Source organism: Anser brachyrhynchus (genome assembly GCF_964034855.1).
Source record: "Anser brachyrhynchus genome assembly, chromosome: Z".
NCBI lineage: Eukaryota > Metazoa > Chordata > Aves > Anseriformes > Anatidae > Anser > Anser brachyrhynchus.
In genome coordinates this window covers 668,805-685,321 of record NC_137697.1, presented here as the reverse complement: position 1 = coordinate 685,321, position 16,517 = coordinate 668,805, and positions in this window count along the sequence as shown.

Here is a 16,517-nt window from a genome sequence, read left to right as displayed (position 1 = left end):
GCTTGGGGTTGTTACGCCCCAGATGCAGGACCTGGCACTTGGCCTTGTTGAACTTCATGCAGTTGAAGTTGAATACTTCATTTACTTAACTTTCATAAGAATAATCATTGCTCCTGACACACTCTTCTACTGAGTTTACATAGTTCTAGCTACAGACTCATGCTTGTCCCACCTGCATTACATCAAAAAACACATTTACACTTGCTATAAACCCATTTCAGACAATCATAATGATATTGCACTTAAATGCCCTGAGCATCAGAATCTCCCTCCTCGCTCCTCCCCTTCCCAGAGATAGCACAGAACTGTCAGGAAGTTTGGATTTTTATTATCACTGGTGACATAGATATGAACGATACTGATGTGATAAGCTGGACATCTCTTCCAGTATTTTTATTTCCTTCTGTAGAGAACGTGCATTAAATAACACGATATACTGTGTAAAATGTGATGTACACTTATAACAAATATCTTTTGGCGATTGGCATTCAAGCAGAATAAATGGATTGTACTTAACCTGTGGAAAGCAAGCATTCCCTTCCATCACAAATGAAATAGGCATCACCTGACTCTTGAATCTCGTAAGAAAGTGAGTTCCCAGAAAGTTGTATTCCTTCCTTTCATTAAGGAAAACAACAGACATGCATATAACTGTTCCTCTTCTAACTGTGGTGTTGGTACAGAAAACTTTTCAGAAATTCAGGTCTCAGCTCAGGCTAAAGACACAAAAAATTATGACATCCCAAATTATTAGTTGCCATTGAGTGTCTGGGTCAGAACTCACCCATGGGCCTTCCAGTTCTCTCTTTGAATCATTTTTAGTAGCATCAAGCAAGAACAACAAAAAGACAATATGCAGTTCAGCAGACGTTTAGGCAGTAAATTCTTACTACAGCTCTGAGCAAACAATCGAAACAGTAACACAATGTGCACTTCTCCGTCAGATTTCCTACTCAGATCCAAATCCACTCTGCTAGTTAATTAGTATATCAGAGTCTTGCCTGGGCATTCATACTACACAATCTAAACTAGAATATGCAGAAATACTTACAGGAGGCATAACTTCCATCTTTCTTTTCCCAGTTCCATTTGCACACTCTTAGTATTCCCATTTATGTCTCCTTCATGCATGTTTATTACCTCATGTCTTACACTAAGATGCAACCAGACTAGAAAATTCTATTAAACTTGCAGGTGTATATATATTTCTCCCCATCTTTCAAAGTGTAAAACCTATTTTAGCTGTATCATTTTTAAGGAATTGCAAATGGTAAAGAATGCACATATGGAAATAACTACACTACAAAATATTCAGGTTAGTACTTTGCAAAATATTCCTGTTTCTTCAGATTATCCTCCCAAAAATACAAGTAACAAAAGGAAGGCAAAATATTTTGCAGGATCTATAAGAGGGAGCTCACTGTTATTGCTCCTAATACAGAGTCGGCTAATTTCCTTGCAGTACATCTACAAGAAAAGTTCAATGTATAAAGAATACAACCACTTAAAAGGTAAGAATAAAATAGTGTTCCTTGTACAGGTGGAAAGCTGAGAGTTTACTATGAGAATTGTAGTAGAGTTACTCGGATTCAACAGGTAGAAATCAGGAAAAATGTTAAAGCTGAAAAGCATGTACAAAACAAGTCATACAACTGATACTAAAAGTTAGTGGGAAAGAATCTTTACTTTCTCCTGTGAAACCATATCTCTAATATCCTAGCAAATTCTTGAATCAAACAAATTAATATCCTAGCCAAATCTTGAATTGCACTTGTAAACCATCATGGCAACATCTTACAATCACTGTCAAACAAGCTCATTTTCTTTACAGCATGTTCCATTATAAACAATAAATGCACAGATTTAGATGCCTAATTACATTTGTAGGTGAGGCAGTTTAATGGTCTTTCCTTTCAGCAGGCTAGTAGAAAAGAGTTTGGATGAAGTAGCCACCTCCACAATATAGAAGTGCAATTGCGCAATATACATGATGGATGGAGAGAGACAGAGCAGTTTACTAGTGGTTAACACACATCACATCACACATCAAAGAAAGCGGGCTATGCTCTGTTCCAGCCCCAGATCTGGTTTTAAGGTAGTGTCTAGTTTTCTAAATTGTGGTGGCCACATGGAAGGTGGCGTTCTCAAACATGACTTTAGAAACAGCAACAAGGCAGGATTCCTCTTACCTAATTTTAGATTATAAAGGAGATCAGGAGACTAACTCACATGCAGATATTTATAGTTACTAAAATAAAACATGTCCCTATGTCTGATTTTAAGATTCTCAGTCATGTATGGCTTTTTCCCCAATGACTCTGAAAGTAGCTTTTGCAGTTAGAGCCCAAAACGCCTGCAGTGGTTAATTCTTAATCTTATTTGAGAATTCATTCAATGTTGACCCCAGGCACTCACTGGGAATGTCCCTAAATTTTAATTTGTTTTTACTATTGCAGTTGAGCCTATAGCTGTTTTAGTCAGAAGGAGTAAATTTACAAGGGTTACAAACGCTGGGGGAGAAAAACATAAAATATATTCATATATTATGTTACATTCAATTTGTCAAACACACCTGATGTTGTTTAGCAGGGCAATAATTGATCAATGAAAAATGTATCACCCAAATGTGCAAAATCAGTATCTATGGGTTTAGTAGTAGGACAGAATTTTTTTTCTAACTGCCTTATAAAGCTACAGGAATGGTATTGGATGCAACCACTACATATAGTAGAAGCACAGAAGTGTGGCAAGATTTTTGTCATGTGAACTGCTCTGAACAGTGCTCACAGATGTCTTTCTCACTATCTTACTATTAACTCTTCCAAGGAATTCTCCCATGAACTGTGGAAAAAAATGGCATACTATAATAAGAATCAAAACCAATTAAACATCTTCAAGAGCATAGCATTTACATGCAAGATTTTGATGCAGAAAAACAAAATCAAAACAATTATTTTTTTCCCTCTATGATAGCACCAATTAAAAAAAAACTGACAGGATATAAATTCTCAGAAGAGAATTTCTCTAATTTATATAGGAATTCCAAATACTTATAAATATGCTTTTGAATATAAGGGGAACCAAATCATTAGTTCTGTTTCTTTTTGTCTAATGGAAAAAAAAGTAAAAAAAATAAAAAGTTTCTTATAACCTACTGTGTAATCTATACAATTTAGTTGCCTTATGTACCATTACTGATACACTTAATTACCTGTTAGTTAGTTTTTTTATTGGCCAAGGAAACACCTTTCATTAACAAAACCTTTCCTTGTATGTCAAACAAAAAGCAATTGTCACTTTTGCTTTTAAACCCTCTAATCATTCTTTCCCTACTAAAATATCCATGTGGCTGTCATCCTGTAATGGATTTTGTAGGGATGTTGTCTGGAAAAAATATGCTCTTCATAAGGGGCTCATTCACTGTACAGTGAAATCAAAGGTAATTTTATTTATTTTTTCCATCAGCTTCATACAGCTCTGGATAAGAAGTGTATTTTCAAAGCACAGTTTGGGGATGTATGGAAATCCTATTGACTGTTAGGATTCATATGACTAAGACCCATACACACTGATTTGAACATTTAGGGCTAAGTCATTGATTTTTTGCAGGCTTGGTTTATAAACTGCTGTAGGGTTTCACCAACCCATGTCAAGACTTATGCCTTAACATTAACATATTTTTCTGTCCTTTGTTAAACCAAATAGATTTTTGAGGCTATCCAGCTACTTCAAATTAAAGTGATGATTCCCTCATGGACTTCAGCTTGCTATAGATTTTCTTTAGAATGTTGAAAAACCTCCTTTACTCTGAAGAGATGAGCTTAGGCAAGATAGCCTTTGCATAAACAAAGCACCTGTATTTGCTGAATGTCAATCCCAAATCATCTGTGAACTGCATTTAGGAAAGCCCAAGTGTTTATAGTTTGTTCTAGACAGCAGACAGAAAACATTACATTTCCTCTCAGTTGTATAAGAATTATTATAACTTGAAATTTTTTTTTTTTTTTGAGTTTCTCTGGATAACTGCTTACAGGACAACAAAAAGAAGTCCAACTTCACCAACATTCAGTTCATAAAAACCTCTGAAAACTGGTAGATTTTGATTTAAGAAATATTGCCATATTTAAGACTGATGTTTTGGGGAAGCATCCTTATTGCACAGGTAGCTTCTCCACAGAGATGCTAATAACATTGTAAACTGATAGGAGAGTAATACATACATGAATAACAAAGCAACTTACTCCATTAGCAGTGAATGCTTAGGGAATGTAGTCCATCCATCCCAAACATTACACTACAAATTGTAATACTGAGGGAATACTGTGTTCAATCACAGACAAATTAAATATATAGCTACCAGTAAGTGGAAAAACAAATTTAGCAAAGACTATACAGGATTTCAGTGCTTCATTACGTTACCACATCTACATCCCAGAAATTACTAAAAAATTTATTTGGGTCTGCATGAATAAATGACTTTTTAGTTCCACAGCTAAATCTGCAAATCAGATGAAAGGTGACACTGACCAAAAAAAAGCACGTAAAAATGGTTGCATTTTCTTTAAAACTGTAAGTACCTTCACATTGGCTGAAACTTAGTCTTTTTAAAATAAATGAAACATTTACCTTAAAATACACATTTGGCAAAGTAGAAGTATGGACTGCTTGAGATGAAAATAAAAGCCTTACAAAATGCTGAAGTATACCTCATTGATAACACTGACAAACATGACTGATGTATAATGATAGTCTAAGCATAACAGTGTGGACAAGTGGCAGGTCACGCAGTGTTTTCAATTTATTAAAAATGCATATAGAAATCAAAAAAAGGCAAGTTATCTAAAATACCAAAAAATAGTGAATTTGGCATTCTATTTTCATTGTATTTATTCATTTTTCATGAAACCACTATGAATAAAGTATACTTTTAGCATGTATACGTTCACTCCAAACTTTTACTATATTGTTATTTTGTTTATTTATTTATTTATTTATTAAATTCGGCTGAGACCTGCAAAAAAGGGCATCAAAATCTATTAAAAATGAACTGGATATCAAAACTTGAAAAATACTACCTTTTTGGGGTAAAGGGCCCTACTTCCTTTAGTGAACCATGGATAAATAACTGTATAACATTGATCTGAGCACCTAGTACTTTTGTGCTATACTTAACAATTAAAAAATAAATTATATTGATTGAATACAAACAAACTCCTCTCCCCTTCTTCAAAAAAGATTCTGATTCAAAAACCAGCTAACATTAGCAATGTGTTCATAAGACTTATGCTAAAAGATAGTATTTTGAGAATTGAAACTTCTATAGAATAACGAATAATTTGAATGCTAAATTAATTACAGTATTTTACACTACTGTTATAAGACCATGTGATGGGTATGCATAGCATCATGGAAAATAAATCAACAGATAAAAGACTTCTGGGGAAAATGAGCTTCAACTTGCTATAGAGCAGAAACATGGAGTCTGATGACTGGTGAAAATATCTGTCTTCCAAAGCCCTTGATCTTCCACAGATTATGTAAAAATCGATTCCAGAAACAAAGACAACCATAAACTTTGACCAACGTGACTATTAAGACATTTCATTCAGATGACCTGATCTTTCTACTTGGGAAAATAGATGAGGTTAATGAGGAATCTTTTACTAACTTCAATGGTTCATAATCAGGTAGCTGTCAAAAACAGGTTTAGCTACAACATATATATATATATAGGTGGTCAATGACAAGAACACAGACCGTATTGTTACAGGTTGAATAAAATTACCAAAAGCAGCAAGGTTTGATTTTTTGTTTGTTTTCATTTTTCTATTTATTTTTTTTAGTCATTAGAAGTAATCTGTTATACATTTTTCCCACATTCTTATTTGGTAGCTGAATGAGTCCATCCTAGCAAATTAGCAGGTTAAGATTACCTTTGGAAGAAACCCCTATTCCCAACCTGTTTCTATCAGTTAGAAATATGTCTAGTAGATACTGATAGCTATTAATTTGTAATTTTGGGGTAGAATGATCATTACTCTAAGTAACAGAGGCAGAATTGGTGAACTATTATCTACCATAAATAGAGTAACCTTGGAAAGTTGTAGAGCCATAATATGCACATCACAAAGATGACTCTGGACGAAAAAAGATGTGGTATTAACAAGCAGCAGAGAACCATCAGTCTTCCTGACAGATAAACATAGAGTAATCTGCTGTTCAGTGGTTCATAGCAAATCATGGAATGTCTTCCTTTCTTTACACTAGAAATGCTACTTACTTTACTTGTCAGCTTTTTTCTCTCAAACAGATTAATCTATTTCTTTCTATTGTGGTAAACTCATTCTATCTTTGCTGAACTAATAACTATTCCTATTTTTATTCTATTGCATTTTGTACCAAAAAATAAAATTAAATTTAAAAAATCACCAAATAGGACATGGTTGGATTTTTTTTCTCTTTATTTTAAGTAGATTATATTAAGAAAGCCATGGTCTTACTGAATTTTGATAGAAGCAATGATGTTTGCAATCTTAATCCTGAGAATGTTCCCTATGTATTAAGGAAGTTTTATGTATCTAGCTGATGCAACACTGACCTGTCTGCATCCTAAACATGATTTGCATCTAAGTAATACAAGCACTATTTTAATACCTTATACATATTTGAAAACAATGAGATTTATTGCAACTGAGAGTCCATATATAGGAACACAGTCCAAATTAAGACCTTCAAAACTTTTTTTTTTTAATTAACCAAGTGATTTTCTTTTTAAAGGGAAGATCTCACCCCCAAATAACATTAATATGTAGTTTAAAGAAAGCAGCTATAGAACAAAACAATTTTAAGTCTAAAGTGACAAATCCATTAAAAAAAAAAATAAAAATGGAGGGATAAATTCTAAAGTTACTGGAAAAAAATCAACATTCTATACTGGTTCCCCAATTTGTCAGTCAATATACTGAAGTATTTTTCCGTTCCTTTTGTTAAAAAAAAAATTCTTGTGTCATTGCTCTTATTTTCTACCTTTGTATGCTTTAAACATTTCTGAGAAAGACCATCTTCCCTTTGCAGAGTTAAACCATGCCTGATAATGAATGGTGTGGAATTCATAATTTTACTTGTTTCATTTTCTGTCATCCCTTAAGGATGTCAACCAATATGATAACCATACTACTGTATAATTTAAGCATTAGACAATTAAATTACATTTTAAAGGAAATAAAGTGTTTGGTCCTTTAACAGTCCTTGTGATTATTTAAAACCAGGTATGTCCAAAGTTGAGAGATTTGTGAAGTTTCAGTATCAGCACAACTGAAATTCATTTATTGTACTTGATGAAGAACATTTAAATTACTCATTTGACGCTCAGACTATGCGTTTCTGTCATAGATTTCCTGCATAGCATTTTAATCTCACTGTTTCTTCTCTTCAACAGTAAATTTAGCACTATTAGATATCACATTCAAAGAAGAAAAAAAAAATGGCCTTTTTCAAATATTTGACTTATTCAAGCCCGGAACCATTTTGTGCTTGTTATATAACTACCTGAGGCATTAAGCCTCAGAATTATGCTTATATATTGACATGAGAGTATAACTATGCTCATTTAAGTCATTTAATGTTGTTGAATTATTAAAATGAGGACCTGAAAAACATTTATGTAAAATTCTATTATTACAGCACAGTTAATTTGGACAAAAGGGCCAGAAAAACACTAGGTTTGTTGAAGACAACTAGGGAGAAGCAGGTAAAGAGGTGGAATGATAGAAAACTGATAATGATTACCCACTCTGACGATAATGGTTACCTTTCTATTAATCATACAATGAATAGTTTGTAGATTTTAAAACCATATGTTAGAAAAACACTTTAAAGAATTCTAAGCATCAGTGCTCTCAGGATTGCTTCTGTCTACAGGAAGCCAAAAAGATATTTTTTTTTTCCTGGCAAATGTTGAAAATGGCAAATGAGAAAATACCATGAGGAGAGGAGAATGTGTTATTTTTATTTAACAACTGAAAATTAAAACTAAAAATTTACTTAGAAAAGGAAAAATCAACAAAAATATTCTGCTTGAAAATAATCTTACATGTCCATTTACCGTGTTAGGGCACGTTCAGTTATGTGATCCTGAGTTCCATATAGGTCCCATAAGGCCCTTAGAGCCTTATAATGCCTTTCACATTATACTCTTATGCATAAAAACCTGATAAGCATTTCTTTGCTGAGTAGCCTTATAGCAAGCCAAAGTGAAAAACTGTTTAAAGCTGTATGATCACTTCTCAGCAAAGCTCTAGCAAACTTTTGTTGTTTCCTTTTCTTGTGATTCAAACCACTAAGTATTACATTCAGTTTGATGGGCTCCTAGCATGTTCGTTTTAAGCATTTCAATGAGCAATTTCTCAAAGCACCACAACAGAAATACCTGTTAAAATATTTATATAACTTTGCTGCCTTAGTGATAGAGGCAAGATCCATACTGTAACTGTTAATACAACAGCAGATTTAACAGACCAGTGTTTTACTTATGGAGATTTGTAATGCTTTCTTATGTGAGAAAAATCTCAAATAATTTTCTTCAGACAGGATCTTCTGTGAAGCCATTTTATTCGCGATTGCAATGGCGGGCATCCTGTCAATTAGGAGTGCATCTTAGTAAACAAATCATAACCTTTTATTCCCTATTACCCGACACCTGATCACCTCCCGTTTCCTCATTGGCTGAGTACTACAGGTTCACAAGCTGCTCAACGCTCCTCTACACCATATATGTACAATTTTTCTTTTTTTAAACCCTTTAATTTCTCCTTTATGGTTTGAGAACTTGTGATATTTGTTTTACTGTCTCACACTGCTCATCCTGTTTTTCTCAAGCTTCTACCTTATTTTGGAACAGTGAGGCCTTCTACTGTCCACTTATCTACTTAGCATTTCTCCTTATTATGACTACACAACTACATTGGAATACAGAAAAGTAATTCTCTACTGCAAAAACACAACTTAGTTTCTCACACTTAAAATGGGTTAGAACTATTTTGTTTTATTTATAATCTGAAGAAAAATATACTTCACACTGAATTAGCAATAGAGCTCTAACAGCCAAAGGTTCTTGCCAGCAATTTACCCCCTAGAAACTATCATTTTCTAGACTTTATTACCAAAGTTCATGAATGGACTACTCTTTGCTCGCATGTATAACGGGTTAGCCAAGAATCACAACATTCTGAGTGCAGTACTAAAGCACTTCTGACATCAGCCACTGGAGCAGCAAATAACCTCAAATTTACCAAACTCTCTAGATCTGCAAACTTTTTCATGAATAACTTTGTCACCTATATGCTTGTGGAAGACAAATAATAATTTGGAAATGACTAGTGTTTTTGCTTAGAATAGCAATAGCTGAGAGTCATGGATTTTAGAAGTCCCTGCCTATCTGATATCTGCGGTCTTATAAACACCAATGGCTGTAAGACAAGCCAGCCTTTTTCACCAAGAAAAAGTCACAAATACTGATTCTCTATTTTGCCCCCCCTTTTTTTTTTCCCCACCCTTTTTATTACAGAAATATTAGCTGCTTCTTCTCCCCCTCTCCCCTTTTTTATCAAGAACCTCTTATTAAAACCTGAAGCAAGATATAAGGAGACAAAAGGCGACTTTCTAATCGAGCCTGCCACCATGTATGCGGCTGTTCTGTCCCTGGCACAGGACTTCACATTTGACTGTAGAAATTCCAAAGTTTGCTCTCAGCCCACTCCTTCTGCCTGTTTAGTCCCTCTGACCAGCGGCCTTGAGGAATGTAATTCACACGTGACAGCCAGTAAGACTTTTAATCATTGACAACAGCCCTTTCAGGCTTACAGTCCAGTCAGTTTTTCACCCACCTCAGAGTTCCCCTAAACAGTCCATATCTCCTCACCTTGACCAGAAAGATACTGTATGAGACTGCATCAGAAGCCTTGCTAGGTTGCAAGGTTTTAACTTTAACTGCCTTCCTGTTTTCCACAGAACTAATCACCTCAAAATAAAAATGCAATTAGGTTGGTCTACCAAAATTTAACCCTTGTAAATATGTTCCCAGTCATTTTCCTGTCCATGGGCCTGGAAATTTGTTTCCAGGGACAGAGATGAGTGACCAAACTCTAGTTCCCATAATCATTCTTCGCCTGTTAGGGATATGGCTGAAACTTAGCTTTTTGTTGTCACCAGGGCTCTCCCTGAGATACCTTAACTCTTCTAATGACACAAAAAACAACTTCACAATGACATAAGACAGTTTCTTCAACCCCTCACTGGCAGGGGGCAATGCCTTCTTTCTGTGTGGTCTCAAGGACTTGTGTATATCCAGTTTAAATAAGTCATTCATTCTCCCTGCTGCAGGTAGTATCTTTCTCCTCTAAATTTGCTACTCTATACAGAGACCAGGTAGGCCCAGTAGCAGAACTTGTTAACAAAGACTGAGGCAAAGATGGCAGTGAGTACTGCAGCCATGTCATTCACATGTAGAAGCCCTTTAATTTCTGTCCTCCATAACCTTCTCCCATGCCAACTCCTGCCGATAGCTTTGACTTTCCTTAAATTCATCCTGACACATCTAGCATGCACTCATTCCCCTTTGCTTCCTGTGGTTGCCTTTCGCTGCTTCCAGTTTCATGCATTCTTCCATTTTTGTGTTTGACATCAGTCTGGAATTCCCTGTTCAGACAAGCTGGCTTCTCGTCATGCCTGTTTGGCTGCAAATAAAGTTGGTTTGTTCTTGGGGGAGCAAGATGGTCACTGTTTAGACAGCTACATTTAAACGAGCTGAATTCCACCTGTCACGCACTAGAACCTCAGGTTGAGGAAAACTTTCTACTGGTCATCTTTAAGCTCTTTCAGATGTGTGACATACTTATGAACAGTCTAGAAATGACATGATTCACTGGACTTTTGTAGCCTTGAGAAAAGGCAAGGAATTCGCAAATTACACCTTGACTAAAATTGCTTGCACATTGTATTCAGTACTACTTTCAGTACTCAGTCTTCTCTTCATGTTTACAGGTTGATGCTCTCATTGTTATCACACAATTCGTGTACTATCCCCCACCCCTACTCAGACTTCTACCTCGCATAAACCCATCCAAAAAGTAATCCAGGTAGTTTTAGCCTGCAGCTTAAAATTACTACAAATCCTCTTGTGCATACTCACTTTTATATAAATTGTTACCTTCAGTTTTATAAAGCACTAAGACAACAGTTCCCTTACATATACTGCCACTATCAACAACTTAGATAGCCTAGCTCTTGTTATTTTCCATCATCAATCTTCAGCAAGCTGCTTCAAAATTCACAATCTCCTTCAAGCTTTTGGTTTGTTCTGTGGTTTTTGTGTTTGTTTTTTTTTGTTTGTTTGTTTGTTCCACCCTACAAATCATCAATTTTGCTCTGTGCTGTGATTCTATTCAGGTACTTCAGTTCCCATAATGACTATTTTTTATCTGTTTCATTATGATGCCCTTTGCTATTGTTTGAACTGCACCAGTGACTTATCTGCACAAACTCAATTTTAAAATCTTTTAGTACGGTTTGTTGTTTGGCTGTAATTATGCTAAACTCTCTGAACAGAAGCATTTCTGAAATTCTAACCTTGTTGGGTCAGATAAACAAAAGATCCACTTCTTTGCTCTCATCACTCTGAATGCTTTACTTAATATGGCTAACTCTTATCTTTCCTACCCTGAATCTGTTACTTAATGGCAGAAGACAGATATGAATACCGTCAGTAGCATTGTTTCACTAAAAGTCAGATATCAAGACAGAAAACTATGCCATATATTCTTGACAGGAAGAGCTTATTAGCCTTTGATAATATACACATAATTGTTTGGAATTTTCCCATCTCAAAAAAAAAAAAACTAAGATAGCTTGTGCTGTAAAGTGCTGCAAGGCAAGAGTTATGTTAAATAAAACATTTTGGGGGGAGGTATTTGGGAAATTTTCTTTTGACACATCACATTATGATATTAACTATCTTTTAGCATTACTCACATCATCACTTCTCACTTGGAGAAACATGTTTGACACAACAGAATGTAACATGTCCAAAGTAATATATTATCTTTAAAATAAGACTATAGGTACTTTCTGATCTCAGAAGTACTGGTTCTTCCTTTTCATTGTAAGGAAAATCCATTTTTCGAAATACTTCTCCCTCTGAAATTCCCTTCTTAAGTGAAAAATAATTCCCCAAATGTCTTCAAAGCTACCAAGAACTGAGCAGAAAGTAGAAAGAAAAAATTCACTGCATTAATGGCAACAGGGAAGACAGAAAATGGCTTTTGTTTTCCTGTTTTGTATGACAGCTGTATGTTTTAGCTTTTGAATGAAAGAACTTTAAGCACAACTTGTGGCGTAAAGACCACACAGACACCAAGGTTCTTCTAGGATCAGTAACTGCTGCTACTTTATTGATGACATAACTTCATTATCCATGTTGCATCCCCATATTGAGGACAGGCTCCCTTCTTATACCATTCGCCCCACAGCAGTACTTTTCCACTAACTATTCATTGGTCAACACCTTTGCCCGGCAACCAGCAAACCCCCAGCAACTTCCATGCCTTAAGGCGTCTCCTGAATCACCCTTCTTTGTTCCCTCTAAACTCTTTACACTCCTGATGGCCTCATCGTTAAGAGTCTGATGTTATCACCAACCACGGGGCCTGTCGACCCCCATAGCCACACTCCCACACAACTGAATGCTGATAACTGCTCCTCTATCAAAAGTGATTTGTTTATTTATTTATTTTCAAAAAGGACAACTGAACTCTACAGTCCAATGAGAATAGGCATTAAGATCTGTCAAAAAATCTTGATACCGTCAAAGAAAATTCAGAATGGAAAGCATCTAGTTAACAATTGTCTTATGAATCCCTCTTTGTTGGACCGATAGGAATACAACACACAACTTGACAACATACCACAGCCCAGAAGAGAATTGCACTCTGTGGAATGATTAACAATTTCTTGTCAAGAGTAACATATATAAAAGTCATCAAGAACAACCACCAGTGCCTGGCATGACACCATGTATCTGCACATTCAAGAGTAAACTGAACCTTTGATATTAATGCACAATGGACACAATTTCCATCTCTAAATTGATAGCTTCATTATCTTTCCTATAAATTGAATTTTATCTGGTATAAATCCCTAGTTCCAGAATGCAACTAAGACAGCTCAATCCTAGTGCAGTATCTGAGAACATGAGTTATTATTTTCAGGGGTTCCTTAAATGGGTAGTAATACTGAGTATTGCATATATTTAAGTGAGTGTTATGTAGAGACAGCATTTCCTGTCACAGTCTTCTGGAGTACCATGCAGCAAGCTAGTATTCCCATAAGTGCCTAAACTTCAAGAAAAAAAACAATGCTGAAGGCAGGAAATCAGGGAACAAATAATAATAATAATAATAATAAATGGGGAAAAAAGGCATAGAGCTTGGTTAAATAAAAAGCATAGAATTCCAAAAAGTGATGAGGAGATAAGGGCATGTTCCCATTTTGCACCAGCTTTATTCTGGATTTACTGTCATTTTACAATAATATACATGAGAATTATAACCAGGAGCTTGATTTTAAAGTGGAATACTCAAAACAGCTTCATCCATGCCTGTTTGTGCACAAGACTGGTAGGTGGCTCTATGGGTACAAGTGGACCTAAGAGGCACAGACATTCCAGAAAACATGTCTCTGTATTTCAAAGGGTGATTAATTCTTATTGAGTAGGGACTATTTCACTTAGCTTGAAACTACTGTGTTCCTTGGTTGCTAGGAAGAGAGGAAAGAAGCTATTATAACCCAGCAAGCAAGCATCCAGCCTGGTAACTCAAGACTTAATTCCACTTCATGAAATTACTGACATACTCTTCTACAACAAAGACAAAATAAAAAAAAAAAGAAAAAAAACAGTACCATTTTCACTCCATGTAATAATATTGATTTTTCCCTTTTTTATGGGGAGTTGGCTCTTCAGAAATGTAACAACATAGAATATCACTCATCTCAAACAGCTACAGAGCTTAATCATTTGGAATAGATCCAAATCACATGAAACAAATCCAGTTTATTCACCTAAACCAACACGCAGTTCTAGAACAACTTGAGGAAAGAAAGAGAGAGAGAGAGAGAGAGAGAGAGTCACACAAAACAAATCCCTGAAAAATTATTTGTGTTACAATCTGTACAGCTCCTAGGCTATACTCCAAATTGTGCCACTGGGAGCATTATCTTTTTCTTCATTTTTAAGAGAGTTTCTCAAAATCTTCATGCACCAGCTCGCACCCAGGAGCTTCTGACTGCCCTGATACTTACCTGTTTTTCTCCTGTAGAACAAGTTTCCTATATTTAGAGATGTAACTTCAAAAAAGCTCCACGGGATTATTTTTTGTTCCCCCAGGAGCACTCACAGCATTTACACACAGACCTAATAAAAAAAATTCAGTTCCTAGAGAAAGCATTTTCCAAAACTAGATGGCCATGCCTCATGACCTTGCCTCATGCACACAGATTGCTTCAGAAAGATTTGCAACGTTTTCTTATCTGTAGAACTGTCTTTCTCAATTGCAACAGAAATAAACTAGTCATTTCTGAGATTTTTGAAGAATGAGCCTGGATCAGTTTTCTTTCCTAAGGTCATAATATTCTCTTGATCCCTGATATGCTAGCTAGCCTCCTAGGCACTGAGATCACTCTGATGATTCAATGCCCTCCATATGGAGGATGATTTTTACAGGCCAGTTCAACAATGCAGCCTAACTTCCATCAAGTAACATCTATGCCCTGCCAGACTAAGCAGCTCCCAACTGTACCCTCACTTCCTCATCTCTGTCAAACATTTAGCAGCCAAAGGTCACTCACAGCTCCAAGGGCTAGCAGCTGTGCTGGCATTTAGCAGGGGATAGGACCACACAACGCTGAAAGGAGTCTGACGTCTTGACTCTACACGTGACAGGAAAACTATATAGAGCAATTCCTGGGAATTATTTAATAGCTGCAAGTGGAAAGGACAAAGCTTGGTTAGTGCAGTCAAAAGAGGAAACGTGCCTTGGGGAAGCAGGGATACTGTATAATGAAAGAGAAAGGGGGATTTGGAAGTCTGACAGATAGTGTGGAGACCATTGAATAAACAGGAAGAAGGCACGGAAGTATTGATATCAAGAACACTTTAAAAGTGATGATGGTAATTAGATTATTTTGACCAATTTGTAACATGCTTCCATGTAACTTATAAAACAAGAGTAACCATTACTTGGCCCTACAACAGTTACGGTATTGATGCATGTCAGATAAATAAGTCACTACTGATCAGCTGCTTTGCTGTGTTGGTTGTAGCACATTGACTTATCTCTAAGGGATATCTCTGCATCATGCCACCACTTAGGCATCTAAAAAAGCTGCATCAGGCAGGAGCTGGTACCTTACAAAGGTACAGTGAGCTGTGATTTTAATATAAGCTGGTGACTTCTTCAGCAGTATACTGTGGAGTGCTTCCCTTTTCCAAGGACTGGGTGTGCACCGCTGTATCAATGTGAACTATGACTATCCCAAACCTTTTTTCCCCACTTCTGTCATTTTTCTTGTTCATAAGCCAGCATGGCAAGTCCTTAACACATGACTGCCTGGATGATTAAGGAACCAGAATCTTTCCTCAACTGCCCTGCACTTTGCACCAGGAGGCTAAAGTAAATGCTAATCAAGTCTTTCGTAGGAACTGCTCCACATTGAAAGAAAATACTTCTATGTGGAAAGAAGATACTGAGCAACGTTTTGAATTAGTATTTCACCATTCCTGCCTTTTGCTGAGTGAGAAGAGAAAGAAAGCTAAAATAATCAGTGACTCACCCCTTTATGTGATACACTCATCCCTGACAGATACAGCGTATAGTAGCCAGTTAACCCTCTGAATACAGCTTTTGAGAAAACAGCTGACTGCAGCAAGAAAAAAGCATGGGCTTCCAAATCTTTAAGGGTTTTTTTGCCCTAAGGCCTGTTTCCAAACAATCTTAAAACTTCAGCAATAGACGTGAGCAATAATGTCTAAGATTTTTATTTTTTTTTTCCTTCTGAGAAAGGTGAAAAAAGCATAGAACTGGTCTATCAGGGCCTCTGTATCTCATTTTATTTCCCAGGATATTCCTATCTGTTGGGCAGTCGAGATCTCTTAACTATCTGTATGTTGTCTTGTGGCTTCCTCGTCTCACTCTGGGAGGGATGGCTATTTTCAAACCAAGAAATCCCACAAGATGGGTTTGCAGCCTACAGTAGTTTCTAACATAATTGCTGTTGCTTAACGGATCACACACTTTTTGTTCACCAACATCAAAATCTTTCACTTATATGAAGAGATTTATGTTTTCAAAGCATCAAGGTGTTATAGTTTTGCATCTTAAGGACACTCCTTTGAAACTCCATTGCCAACATTTTGATGGGGATCTGTGTTGTATAGCTACCAGGTACACAATATACAAGTTACACAG